Source organism: Heterodontus francisci, chromosome 14, assembly GCF_036365525.1.
Source record: "Heterodontus francisci isolate sHetFra1 chromosome 14, sHetFra1.hap1, whole genome shotgun sequence".
NCBI classification, from domain to species: Eukaryota; Metazoa; Chordata; class Chondrichthyes; order Heterodontiformes; family Heterodontidae; genus Heterodontus; species Heterodontus francisci.
In genome coordinates, this window is record NC_090384.1 from 5,568,553 (window position 1) to 5,582,308 (window position 13,756).

Sequence of the window (13,756 nt, forward strand, 5' to 3'; positions counted from 1 at the left end):
CAGTCCCTCTCTCTCAGGGAGCTTTATGTACACTGAGTGGTGTCTCTCAGTCCCTCTCTCTCAGAGAGATATCTGTACACTGAGTGGTGTCTCACAGCCCCTGTCTCTCAGGGAGATATCTGTACACTGACTGGTGTCTCTCAGTCCCTGTCTCTCAGGGAGATATCTGTACACTGAGTGGTGTCTCTCAGTCCCTCTCTCTCAGGGAGATATCTGTACACTGACTGGTGTCTCTCAGTCCCTCTCTCTCAGGGAGATATCTGTACACTGAGTGGTGTCTCACAGCCCCTGTCGCTCAGGGAGATATCTGTACACTGACTGGTGTCTCTCAGTCCCTGTCTCTCAGGGAGATATCTGTACACTGAGTGGTGTCTCTCAGTCCCTCTCTCTCAAGGAGATATCTGTACACTGAGTGGTGTCTCTCAGTCCCTCTCTCTCAGGGAGATATCTGTACACTGAGTGGTCTCTCACAGCCCCTGTCTCTCAGGGAGATATCTGTACACTGACTGGTGTCTCTCAGTCCCTGTCTCTCAGGGAGATATCTGTACACTGACTGGTGTCTCTCAGTCCCTCTCTCTCAGGGAGATATCTGTACACTGACTGGTGTCTCTCAGTCCCTCTCTCTCAGGGAGATATCTGTACACTGACTGGTGTCTCACAGTCCCTCTCTCTCAGAGAGATATCTGTACACTGACTGGTGTCTCTCAGTCCCTCTCTCTCAGGGAGATATCTGTACACTGAGTGGTGTCTCTCAGTCCCTCTCTCTCAGGGAGATATCTGTACACTGACTGGTGTCTCTCAGTCCCTGTCTCTCAGGGAGATATCTGTACACTGAGTGGTGTCTCTCAGTCCCTCTCTCTCAGGGAGATATCTGTACACTGAGTGGTGTCTCACAGTCCCTCTCTCTCAGGGAGATATCTGTACACTGACTGGTGTCTCTCAGTCCCTCTCTCTCAGGGAGATATCTGTACACTGACTGGTGTCTCTCAGTCCCTGTCTCTCAGGGAGATATCTGTACACTGAGTGGTGTCTCTCAGTCCCTGTCTCTCAGGGAGATAAATGTGCACTGACTGGTGTCTCTCAGTCCCTTTCTCTCAGGGAGGTATCTGTACACTGAGTGGTGTCTCTCAGTCCCTGTCTCTCAGGGAGATATCTGTACACTGAGTGGTGTCTCTCAGTCCCTCTCTCTCAGGGAGATATCTGTACTCTGACTGGTGTCTCTCAGTCCCTGTCTCTGAGGGAGATATCTGTACACTGAGTGGTGTGTCTCAGTTGCACTCTCTCAGGGAGATATCTGTACACTGACTGGTGTCTCTCAGTCCCTCTCTCTCAGGGAGATATCTGTACACTGAGTGGTGTCTCTCTGTCCCTCTCTCTCAGGGAGATATCTGTACACTGAGTGGTGTCTCTCAGTCCCTGTCTCTCAGGGAGAGATATGTACACTGAGTGGTGTCTCTCAGTCCCTCTCTCTCAGGGAGATATCTGTACACTGACTGGTGTCTCTCAGTCCCTCCCTCTCAGGGAGATATCTGAAAACTGAGTGGTGTCTCACAGCCCCTGTCTCTCAGGGAGATATCTGTACACTGACTGGTGTCTCTCAGTCCCTGTCTGTCAGGGAGATATCTATACACTGAGTGGTGTCTCTCAGTCCCTCTCTCTCAGGGAGATATCTGAACACTGACTGGTGTCTCACAGTCCCTGTCTCTCAGGGAGATATCTGGACACTGAGTGGTGTCTCAGTCCCTGTCTCTCAGGGAGATATCTGTACACTGACTGGTGTCTCTCAGGGAGATATCTGTACACTGAGTGGTGTCTCTCAGTCCCTCTCTCTCAGGGAGATATCTGTACACTGACTGGTGTCTCTCAGCCCCTCTCTCTCAGGGAGATATCTGTGCACTGAGTGGTGTCTCACAGTCCCTCTCTCTCAGGGAGATATCTGTACGCTGACTGGTGTCTCTCAGTCCCTGTCTCTCAGGGAGCTTTATGTACACTGACTGGTGTCTATCAGTCCCTGTCTCTCAGGGAGATATCTGGACACTGAGTGGTGTCTCAGTCCCTGTCTCTCAGGGAGATATCTGTACAGTGACTGGTGTCTCTCAGGGAGATATCTGTACACTGAGTGGTTTCTCTCAGTCCCTCTCTCTCAGGGAGATATCTGTACACTGACTGGTGTCTCTCAGCCCCTCTCTCTCAGGGAGATATCTGTGCACTGAGTGGTGTCTCACAGTCCCTCTCTCTCAGGGAGATATCTGTACACTGACTTGTGTCTCTCAGTCCCTGTCTCTCAGGGAGATATCTGTACACTGAGTGGTGTCTCTCAGTCCATCTCTCTCAGGGAGATATCTGTACTCTGACTGGTGTCTCTCAGTCCCTGTCTCTGAGGGAGATATCTGTACACTGAGTGGTGTCTCTCAGTTGCTCTCTCTCAGGGAGATATCTGTACACTGACTGGTGTCTCTCAGTCCCTCTCTCTCAGGGAGATATCTGTACACTGAGTGGTGTCCCTCAGTCCCTCTCTCTCAGGGAGCTTTATGTACACTGAGTGGTGTCTCTCAGTCCCTCTCTCTCAGGGAGATATCTGTACACTGAGTGGTGTCTCACAGCCCCTGTCTCTCAGGGAGATATCTGTACACTGACTGGTGTCTCTCAGTCCCTGTCTGTCAGGGAGATATCTATACACTGAGTGGTGTCTCTCAGTCCCTCTCTCTCAGGGAGATATCTGTACACTGACTGGTGTCTCTCAGTCCCTGTCTCTCAGGGAGATATCTGTACACTGAGTGGTGTCTCACAGTCCCTCTCTCTCAGGGAGATATCTGTACACTGACTGGTGTCTCTCAGTCCCTGTCTCTCAGGGAGATATCTGTACACTGAGTGGTGTCTCTCAGTCCCTCCCTCTCAGGGAGATATCTGTACACTGACTGGTGTCTCTCAGTCCCTGTCTCTCAGGGAGATATCTGTACACTGAGTGGTGTCTCACAGCCCCTCTCTCTCAGGGAGATATCTGTACACTGACTGGTGTCTCTCAGTCCCTCTCTCTCAGGGATATATCTGTACGCTGACTAGTGTCTCTCAGTCCCTCTCTCTCAGGGAGATATCTGTACACTGAGTGGTGTCTCTCAGTCCCTGTCTCTCAGGGAGATATCTGTACACTGACTGGTGTCTCTCAGTCGCTGTCTCTCAGGGAGATATCTGCACACTGAGTGGTGTCTCTCAGTCCCTCTCTCTCAGGGAGATATCTGTACACTGAGTGGTGTCTCTCAGTCCCTCTCTCTCAGGGAGATATCTGTACACTGAGTGGTGTCTCTCAGTCCCTCTCTCTCAGGGAGATATCTGTACACTGAGTGGTGTCTCTCAGTCCCTCTCTCTGAGGGAGATATCTGTACACTGAGTGGTGTCTCTCAGTTGCTCTCTCTCAGGGAGATATCTGTACACTGACTGGTGTCTCTCAGTCCCTCTCTCTCAGGGAGATATCTGTACACTGAGTGGTGTCTCTCAGTCCCTCTCTCTCAGGGAGATATCTGTACACTGACTGGTGTCTCTCAGTCCGTCCCTCTCAGGGAGATATCTGAAAACTGAGTGGTGTCTCTCAGTTGCTCTCTCTCAGGGAGATATCTGTACACTGACTGGTGTCTCTCAGTCCCTCTCTCTCAGGGAGATATCTGTACACTGAGTGGTGTCTCTCAGTCCCTCTCTCTCAGGGAGATATCTGTACACTGACTGGTGTCTCTCAGTCCCTGTCTCTCAGGGAGAGATATGTACACTGAGTGGTGTCTCTCAGTCCCTCTCTCTCAGGGAGATATCTGTACACTGACTGGTGTCTCTCAGTCCCTCCCTCTCAGGGAGATATCTGTACACTGAGTGGTGTCTCACAGCCCCTGTCTCTCAGGGAGATATCTGTACACTGACTGGTGTCTCTCAGTCCCTGTCTGTCAGGGAGATATCTATACACTGAGTGGTGTCTCTCAGTCCCTCTCTCTCAGGGAGATATCTGTACACTGACTGGTGTCTCACAGTCCCTCTCTCTCAGGGAGACATCTGTACGCTGACTGGTGTCTCTCAGTCCCTGTCTCTCAGGGAGCTTTATGTACACGGAGTGGTGTCTCTCAGGGAGATATCTGTACACTGACTGTTGTCTCTCAGTCCCTGTCTCTCAGGGAACTTTATGTACACTGAGTGGTGTCTCTCAGTCCCTGGCTCTCAGGGAGATATCTGTACACTGACTGGTGTCTCTCAGTCCCTGTCTCTCAGGGAGATATCTGGACACTGAGTGGTGTCTCAGTCCCTGTCTCTCAGGGAGATATCTGTACACAAACTGGTGTCTCTCAGTCACTGTCTCTCAGGGAGATATCTGTACACTGAGTGGTGTCTCTCAGTCCCTCTCTCTCAGGGAGATATCTGTACTCTGACTGGTGTCTCTCAGCCCCTCTCTCTCAGGGAGATATCTGTGCACTGAGTGGTGTCTCACAGTCCCTCTCTCTCAGGGAGATATCTGTACACTGACTTGTGTCTCTCTGTCCCTGTCTCTCATGGAGATATCTGTACACTGAGTGGTGTCTCTCAGTCCATCTCTCTCAGGGAGATATCTGTACTCTGACTGGTGTCTCTCAGTCCCTGTCTCTGAGGGAGATATCTGTACACTGAGTGGTGTCGCTCAGTTGCTCTCTCTCAGGGAGAGATCTGTACACTGACTGGTGTCTCTCAGTCCCTCTCTCAGGGAGATATCTGTACACTGAGTGGTGTCTCTCAGTCCCTCTCTCTCAGGGAGCTTTATGTACACTGACTGGTGTCTCTCAGTCCCTCTCTCTCAGGGAGATATCTGTACACTGAGTGGTGTCTCACAGCCCCTGTCTCTCAGGGAGATATCTGTACACTGACTGGTGTCTCTCAGTCCCTGTCTCTCAGGGAGATATCTATACACTGAGTGGTGTCTCTCAGTCCCTCTCTCTCAGGGAGATATCTGTACACTGACTGGTGTCTCTCAGTCCCTGTCTCTCAGGGAGATATCTGTACACTGACTGGTGTCTCTCAGTCCCTCTCTCTCAGGGATATATCTGTACGCTGACTAGTGTCTCTCAGTCCCTCTCTCTCAGGGAGATATCTGTACACTGATTGGTGTCTCTCAGTCCCTCTCTCTCAGGGAGATATCTGTACTCTGACTGGTGTCTCTCAGTCCCTGTCTCTCAGGGAGATATCTGTACACTGAGTGGTGTCTCTCAGTCCCTCTCTCTCAGGGAGATATCTGTACACTGACTGGTGTCTCTCAGTCCCTTTCTCTCAGGGAGGTATCTGTACACTGAGTGGTGTCTCTCAGTCCCTGTCTCTCAGGGAGATATCTGTACACTGACTGGTGTCTCTCAGTCCCTGTCTCTCAGGGAGCTTTATGTACACTGAGTGGTGTCTCTCAGGGAGATATCTGCACACTGAGTGGTGTCTCTCAGTCCCTGTCTCTCAGGGAGATATCTGTACACTGACTGGTGTCTCTCAGCCCCTCTCTCTCAGGGAGATATCTGTACACTGAGTGGTGTCTCTCAGTCCCTCTCTCTCAGGGAGATATCTGTACTCTGACTGGTGTCTCTCAGTCCCTGTCTCTGAGGGAGATATCTGTACACTGAGTGGTGTCTCTCAGTTGCTCTCTCTCAGGGAGATATCTGTACACTGACTGGTGTCTCTCAGTCCCTCTCTCTCAGGGAGATATCTGTACACTGAGTGGTGTCTCTCAGTCCCTCTCTCTCAGGGAGATATCTGTACACTGAGTGGTGTCTCTCAGTCCCTGTCTCTCAGGGAGAGATATGTACACTGACTGGTGTCTCTCAGTCCCTCTCTCTCAGGGAGATATCTGCACACTGACTGGTGTCTCTCAGTCCCTCCCTCTCAGGGAGATATCTGTACACTGAGTGGTGTCTCACAGCCCCTGTCTCTCAGGGAGATATCTGTACACTGACTGGTGTCTCTCAGTCCCTGTCTGTCAGGGAGATATCTATACACTGAGTGGTGTCTCTCAGTCCCTCTCTCTCAGGGAGATATCTGCACACTGAGTGGTGTCTCTCAGTCCCTGTCTCTCAGGGAGATATCTGTACACAGACTGGTGTCTCTCAGTCCCTGTCTCTCAGGGAGATATCTGTACACTGAGTGGTGTCTCTCAGTCCCTCTCTCTCAGGGAGATATCTGTACTCTGACTGGTGTCTCTCAGTCCCTCTCTCTCAGGGAGATATCTGTGCACTGAGTGGTGTCTCACAGTCCCTCTCTCTCAGGGAGATATCTGTACACTGACTGGTGTCTCTCAGTCCCTGGCTCTCAGGGTGATATCTGTACACTGAGTGGTGTCTCTCAGTCCCTCTCTCTCAGGGAGATATCTGTACTCTGACCGGTGTGTCTCAGTCCCTGTCTCTCAGGGAGATATCTGTACACTGAGTGGTGTCTCTCAGTCCCTGTCTCTCAGGGAGATAAATGTGCACTGACTGGTGTCTCTCAGTCCCTGTCTCTCAGGGAGCTATCTGTACACTGAGTGGAGTCTCTCAGTCCCTGTCTCTCAGGGAGATATCTGTACACTGAGTGGTGTCTCTCAGTCCCTGTCTCTCAGGGAGATATATGTACACTGACTGGTGTCTCTCAGTCCCTCTCTCTCAGGGAGATATCTGTACACTGACTGGTGTCTCACAGCCCCTGTCTCTCAGGGAGATATCTGTACACTGACTGGTGTCTCTCAGTCCCTCTCTCTCAGGGAGATATCTGTACACTGAGTGGTCTCTCACAGCCCCTGTCTCTCAGGGAGATATCTGCACACTGACTGGTGTCTCTCAGTCCCTGTCTCTCGGAGATATCTGTACACTGACTGGTGTCTCTCAGTCCCTCTCTCTCAGGGAGATATCTGTACACTGACTGGTGTCTCTCAGTCCCTGTCTCTCAGGGAGATATCTGTACACTGACTGGTGTCTCTCAGTCCCTCTCTCTCAGGGAGATATCTGTACACTGACTGGTGTCTCTCAGTCCCTGTCTCTCAGGGAGATATCTGTACACTGAGTGGTGTCTCACAGTCCCTCTCTCTCAGGGAGATATCTGTACACTGACTGGTGTCTCTCAGTCCCTGTCTCTCAGGGAGATATCTGTACACTGACTGGTGTCTCTCAGTCCCTGTCTCTCAGGGAGATATCTGTACACTGACTGGTGTCTCTCAGTCCCTGTCTCTCAGGGAGATATCTGTACACTGAGTGGTGTCTCACAGTCCCTCTCTCTCAGGGAGATATCTGTACACTGACTGGTGTCTCTCAGTCCCTCTCTCTCAGGGATATATCTGTACGCTGACTAGTGTCTCTCAGTCCCTCTCTCTCAGGGAGATATCTGTACACTGAGTGGTGTCTCTCAGTCCCTCTCTCTCAGGGAGATATCTGTACACTGACTGGTGTCTCTCAGTCACTGTCTCTCAGGGAGATATCTGTACACTGACTGGTGTCTCTCAGTCCCTCTCTCTCAGGGAGGTATCTGTTCACTGACTGGTGTCTCTCAGTCCCTGTCTCTCAGGGAGATATATGTACACTGACTGGTGTCTCTCAGTCCCTGTCTCTCAGGGAGATATCTGCACACTGAGTGGTGTCTCTCAGTCCCTCTCTCTCAGGGAGATATCTGTACAATGAGTGGTGTCTCTCAGTCCCTGTCTCTCAGGGAGATATCTGTACAGTGAGTGGTGTCTCTCAGTCCCTCTCTCTCAGGGAGATATCTGGACTCTGACTGGTGTCTCTCAGTCCCTGTCTCTCAGGGAGATATCTGTACACTGAGTGGTGTCTCTCAGTCCCTCTCTCTCTGGGAGATATCTGTACACTGACTGGTGTCTCTCAGTCCCTCTCTCTCAGGGAGGTATCTGTACACTGAGTGGTGTCTCTCAGTCCCTGTCTCTCAGGGAGATATCTGTACACTGACTGGTGTCTCTCAGTCCCTGTCTCTCAGGGAGCTTTATGTGCACTGAATGGTGTCTCTCAGGGAGATATCTGTACACTGAGTGGTGTCTCTCAGTCCCTGTCTCTCAGGGAGATATCTGTACACTGACTGGTGTCTCTCAGCCCCTCTCTCTCAGGGAGATATCTGTGCACTGAGTGGTGTCTCACAATCCCTCTCTCTCAGGGAGAAATCTGTACACTGACTGGTGTCTCTCAGTCCCTGTCTCTCAGGTAGATATCTGTACACTGAGTGGTGTCTCTCAGTCCCTGTCGCTCAGGGAGATATCTGTACTCTGACTGGTGTCTCTCAGTCCCTGTCTCTGAGGGAGATATCTGTACACTGAGTGGTGTCTCTCAGTTGCTCTCTCTCAGGGAGATATCTGTACACTGACTGGTGTCTCTCAGTCCCTCTCTCTCAGGGAGATATCTGTACACTGAGTGGTGTCTCTCAGTCCCTCTCTCCCAGGGAGATATCTGTACACTGAGTGGTGTCTCTCAGTCCCTGTCTCTCAGGGAGATATATGTACACTGACTGGTGTCTCTCAGTCCCTCTCTCTCAGGGAGATATCTGTACACTGACTGGTGTCTCTCAGTCCCTCCCTCTCAGGGAGATATCTGTACACTGAGTGGTGTCTCACAGCCCCTGTCTCTCAGGGAGAGATCTGTACACTGACTGGTGTCTCTCAGTCCCTCTCTCTCAGGGAGATATCTGTACACTGACTGGTGTCTCACAGTCCCTCTCTCTCAGGGAGACATCTGTACGCTGACTGGTGTCTCTCAGTCCCTGTCTCTCAGGGAGCTTTATGTACACTGAGTGGTGTCTCTCAGGGAGATATCTGTACACTGACTGGTGTCTCTCAGTCCCTGTCTCTCAGGGAGCTTTATGTACACTGAGTGGTGTCTCTCAGTCCCTCTCTCTCAGGGAGATATCTGCACACTGACTGGTGTCTCCCAGTCCCTGTCTCTCAGGGAGATATCTGTACACTGAGTGGTGTCTCTCAGTCCCTGTCTCTCAGGGAGATATCTGTACACTGACTGGTGTCTCTCAGTCCCTGTCTCTTAGGGAGCTTTATGTACACTGAGTGGTGTCTCTCAGGGAGATATCTGTACACTGAGTGGTGTCTTTCAGTCCCTCTCTCTCAGGGAGATATCTGTACACTGACTGGTGTCTCTCAGCCCCTCTCTCTCAGGGAGATATCTGTGCACTGAGTGATGTCTCACAGTCCCTCTCTCTCAGGGAGATATCTGTACACTGACTGGTGTCTCTCAGTCCCTGTCTCTCAGGGAGATATCTGTACACTGACTGGTGTCTCTCAGTCCCTGGCTCTCAGGGTGATATCTGTACACTGAGTGGTGTCTCTCAGTCCCTCTCTCTCAGGGAGATATCTGTACTCTGACTGGTGTCTCTCAGTCCCTGTCTCTCAGGGAGACATCTGTACACTGAGTGGTGTCTCTCAGTCCCTGTCTCTCAGGGAGATATCTGTACACTGACTGGTTTCTCTCAGTCCCTCTCTCTCAGGGAGATATCTGTACACTGACTGGTGTCTCTCAGTCCCTCTCTCTCAGGGAGATATCTGTACACTGAGTGGTGTCTCACAGCCCCTGTCTCTCAGGGAGATATCTGTACACTGACTGGTGTCTCTCAGTCCCTGTCTCTCAGGGAGATATCTGTACACTGAGTGGTGTCTCTCAGTCCCTCTCTCTCAGGGAGATATCTGTGCACTGACTGGTGTCTCTCAGTCCCTCTCTCTCAGGGAGATATCGGTACACTGAGTGGTCTCTCACAGCCCCTGTCTCTCAGGGAGATATCTGTACACTGAGTGGTGTCTCTCAGTCCCTCTCTCTCAGGGAGATATCTGTACACTGACTGGTGTCTCTCAGTCCCTCTCTCTCAGGGAGATATCTGTACACTGAGTGGTCTCTCACAGCCCCTGTCTCTCAGGGAGATATCTGCACACTGACTGGTGTCTCTCAGTCCCTGTCTCTCAGGGAGATATCTGTACACTGACTGGTGTCTCTCAGTCCCTCTCTCTCAGGGAGATATCTGTACACTGACTGGTGTCTCTCAGTCCCTCTCTCTCAGGGAGATATCTGTACACTGACTGGTGTCTCACAGTCCCTCTCTCTCAGGGAGATATCTGAACACTGAGTGGTGTCTCTCAGTCCCTGTGTCTCAGGGAGATATATGTACACTGAATGGTGTCTCTCAGTCCCTCTCTCTCAGGGAGGTATCTGTACACTGAGTGGTGTCTCTCAGTCCCTCTCTCTCAGGGAGATATCTGTACACTGAGTGGTCTCTCACAGCCCCTGTCTCTCAGGGAGATATCTGCACACTGACTGGTGTCTCTCAGTCCCTGTCTCTCAGGGAGATATCTGTACACTGAGTGGTGTCTCTCAGTCCCTCTCTCTCAGGGAGATATCTGTACACTGACTGGTGTCTCTCAGTCCCTGTCTCTCAGGGAGATATCTGTACACTGAGTGGTGTCTCTCAGTCCCTCTCTCTCAGGGAGATATCTGAACACTGAGTGGTGTCTCACAGCCCCTGTGTCTCAGGGAGATATCTGTACACTGACTGGTGTCTCTCAGTCCCTCTCTCTCAGGGAGATATCTGGACACTGACTGGTGTCTCTCAGTCCCTCTCTCTCAGGGAGATATCTGTACACTGAGTGGTGTCTCACAGCCCCTGTGTCTCAGGGAGATATCTGTACACTGACTGGTGTCTCTCAGTCCCTGTCTGTCAGGGAGATATCTACACACTGAGTGGTGTCTCTCAGTCCCTCTCTCTCAGGGAGATATCTGTACACTGACTGGTGTCTCTCAGTCCCTGTCTCTCAGGGAGATATCTGTACACTGAGTGGTTCTCACAGTCCCTCTCTCTCAGGGAGATATCTGTACACTGACTGGTGTCTCTCAGTCCCTGTCTCTCAGGGAGATATCTGTACACTGAGTGGTGTCTCTCAGTCCCTCCCTCTCAGGGAGATATCTGTACACTGACTGGTGTCTCTCAGTCCCTGTCTCTCAGGGAGATATCTGTACACTGAGTGGTGTCTCACAGTCCCTCTCTCTCAGGGAGATATCTGTACACTGACTGGTGTCTCTCAGTCCCTCTCTCTCAGGGATATATCTGTACGCTGACTAGTGTCTCTCAGTCCCTCTCTCTCAGGGAGATATCTGTACACTGAGTGGTGTCTCTCAGTCCCTCTCTCTCAGGGAGATATCTGTACACTGACTGGTGTCTCTCAGTCCCTGTCTCTCAGGGAGATATCTGTACACTGACTGGTGTCTCTCAGTCCCTCTCTCTCAGGGAGGTATCTGTACACTGACTGGTGTCTCTCAGTCCCTGTCTCTCAGGGAGATATATGTACACTGACTGGTGTCTCTCAGTCCCTGTCTCTCAGGGAGATATCTGCACACTGAGTGGTGTCTCTCAGTCCCTCTCTCTCAGGGAGATATCTGTACAATGAGTGGTGTCTCTCAGTCCCTGTCTCTCAGGGAGATATCTGTACAGTGAGTGGTGTCTCTCAGTCCCTCTCTCTCAGGGAGATATCTGTACTCTGACTGGTGTCTCTCAGTCCCTCTCTCTCAGGGAGGTATCTGTACACTGAGTGGTGTCTCTCAGTCCCTGTCTCTCAGTGAGATATCTGTACACTGACTGGTGTCTCTCAGTCCCTGTCTCTCAGTGAGATATCTGTACACTGACTGGTGTCTCTCAGTCCCTGTCTCTCAGGGAGGTATCTGTACACTGACTGGTGTCTCTCAGTCCCTCTCTCTCAGGGAGGTATCTGTACACTGAGTGGTGTCTCTCAGTCCCTGTCTCTCAGGGAGATATCTGTACACTGACTGGTGTCTCTCAGTCCCTGTCTCTCAGGGAGCTTTATGTAAACTGAGTGGTGTCTCTCAGGGAGATATCTGTACACTGAGTTGTGTCTCTCAGTCCCTGTCTCTCAGGGAGATATCTGTACACTGACTGGTGTCTCTCAGCCCCTCTCTCTCAGGGAGATATCTGTACAATGAGTGGTGTCTCTCAGTCCCTGTCTCTCAGGGAGATATCTGTACAGTGACTGGTGTCTCTCAGTCCCTCTCTCTCAGGGAGATATCTGTACTCTGACTGGTGTCTCTCAGTCCCTGTCTCTCAGGGAGATATCTGTACACTGACTGGTGTCTCTCAGTCCCTCTCTCTCAGGGAGGTATCTGTACACTGAGTGGTGTCTCTCAGTCCCTGTCTCTCAGTGAGATATCTGTACACTGACTGGTGTCTCTCAGTCCCTGTCTCTCAGGGAGCTTTATGTACACTGAGTGGTGTCTCTCAGGGAGATATCTGTACACTGAGTGGTGTCTCTCAGTCCCTGTCTCTCAGGGAGATATCTGTACACTGACTGGTGTCTCTCAGCCCCTCTCCCTCAGGGAGATATCTGTGCACTGAGTGGTGTCTCACAATCCCTCTCTCTCAGGGAGAAATCTGTACACTGACTGGTGTCTCTCAGTCCCTGTCTCTCAGGGAGATATCTGTACACTGAGTGGTGTCTCTCAGTCCCTCTCTCTCAGGGAGATATCTGTACTCTGACTGGTGTCTCTCAGTCCCTGTCTCTGAGGGAGATATCTGTACACTGAGTGGTGTCTCTCAGTTGCTCTCTCTCAGGGAGATATCTGTACACTGACTGGTGTCTCTCAGTCCCTCTCTCTCAGGGAGATATCTGTATACTGAGTGGTGTCTCTCAGTCCCTCTCTCTCAGGGAGATATCTGTACACTGAGTGGTGCCTCTCAGTCCCTGTCTCACAGGGAGAGATATGTACACTGACTGGTGTCTCTCAGTCCCTCTCTCTCAGGGAGATATCTGTACACTGACTGGTGTGTCTCAGTCCCTCCCTCTCAGAGATATCTGTACACTGAGTGGTGTCTCACAGCCCCTGTCTCTCAGGGAGATATCTGTACACTGAATGGTGTCTCACAGTCCCTGTCTGTCAGGGAGATATCTATACACTGAGTGGTGTCTCTCAGTCCCTCTCTCTCAGGGAGATATCTGTACACTGACTGGTGTCTCACAGTCCCTCTCTCTCAGGGAGACATCTGTACGCTGACTGGTGTCTCTCAGTCCCTGTCTCTCAGGGAGCTTTATGTACACTGAGTGGTGTCTCTCAGGGAGACATCTGTACACTGACTGGTGTCTCTCAGTCCCTTTCTCTCAGGGAGCTTTATGTACACTGAGTGGTGTCTCTCAGTCCCTCTCTCTCATGGAGATATCTGTACACTGACTGGTGTCTCTCAGTCCCTGTCTCTCAGGGAGATATCTGTACACTGAGTGGTGTCTCTCAGTCCCTGTCTCTCAGGGAGATATCTGTACACTGACTGGTGTCTCTCAGTCCCTGTCTCTTAGGGAGCTTTATGTACACTGAGTGGTGTCCCTCAGGGAGATATCTGTACACTGAGTGGTGTCTCTCAGTCCCTCTCTCTCAGGGAGATATCTGTACACTGACTGGTGTCTCTCAGCCCCTCTCTCTCAGGGAGATATCTGTGCACTGAGTGGTGTCTCACAGTCCCTCTCTCTCAGGGAGATATCTGTACACTGACTGGTGTCTCTCAGTCCCTGTCTCTCAGGGAGATATCTGTACACTGAGTGGTGTCTCTCAGTCCCTGTCTCTCAGGGAGATATCTGTACACTGACTGGTGTCTCTCAGTCCCTGTCTCTCAGGGAGCTTTATGTACACTGAGTGGTGTCTCTCAGGGAGATATCTGTACACTGAGTGGTGTCTCTCAGTCCCTCTCTCTCAGGGAGATATCTGTGCACTGAGTGGTGTCTCACATTCCCTCTCTCTCAGGGAGATAT